We start from the raw sequence: 1,039 nt of genomic DNA on the forward strand, positions 1-1,039 counted from the left end.
GAGAAAAGAAGTAAAGCCAAAGACCTTTTCAAATAAAAAATCTGAACTAGATAGGAAGTTTGTAAAAACAACTGATGCTAGAACAAGATTTGCACCTACATTTACTTCTTCGTTTACATCGAATAAAAAGAAAGTTAGACATATAGATCCAAAGCATCATCATTGTCAATGTTTAACTCTTTTACAAAACCTGAGGAATCACATGTTGACACATCACTGCCCCTTTTCACAACACGTTTATCGATACAAAGTTAAAACCAATGAAAATGTGAAAAAGCCCAAACCCAAGGGCAAGGGAAAGGCTAATAAACCCAAGCCTGCAAAGGCTAAGGGTAACGAAAAGAGTGTGAAATCCCCTACTAACAAACGAGAACCCATTATGAAATGGGTATCTAAAACCCCTTAATTTGTCTTGCAGGACCAGCATGTGCAACCATGGTATATGGACTCCGGTTGCTCCATACACATGACTGGTGATAAAAGTCAACTATCCTCTTTCATCGAAAAATCTGGAGGATCTGTGACTTTTGAAGACAAGAGTAAGGGCACTATCAAAGGATATGGCACTCTCATCAAAGGCAACATCTCCATCAGCAAAGTGGCTTATGTTGAAGGATTGAAGCACAACCTATTAAACATAAGTCAGTTCTGCGACAAGGGACTTGAAGTCAGGTTTCGCAAAGGTTTCTGCATAATAGAAAAAATGCCCGGACAGACAATCATCAAATCAAAGAGAGAAGGAAATCTCTATCTTCTAGATTTTAAGTCCTCAATGGGACAAGACACCCTTTGTCTTGTTTCCCATAAGAGCGATGAAAATTGRCTATGGYATCAKAAATTCTMACACCTCAACTTTGATGCACTACGAAAACTAGCCACACAGAAGTTGATCAAGGGAATTCCAGATCTCAAATTCGAAAAAGATCATCTTTTGTAACACCCCAATCCACACATTGCATGTAACACATATTTCATACCAAAGAAATACATATTCATATACATCTGGGTCCCTTAGTACAAGAATACTATCATGACCAAA

The sequence above is a fragment of the Cynara cardunculus genome (assembly GCF_001531365.2).
Source record: "Cynara cardunculus var. scolymus isolate 2C chromosome LG 13, CcrdV1, whole genome shotgun sequence".
NCBI lineage: Eukaryota > Viridiplantae > Streptophyta > Magnoliopsida > Asterales > Asteraceae > Cynara > Cynara cardunculus.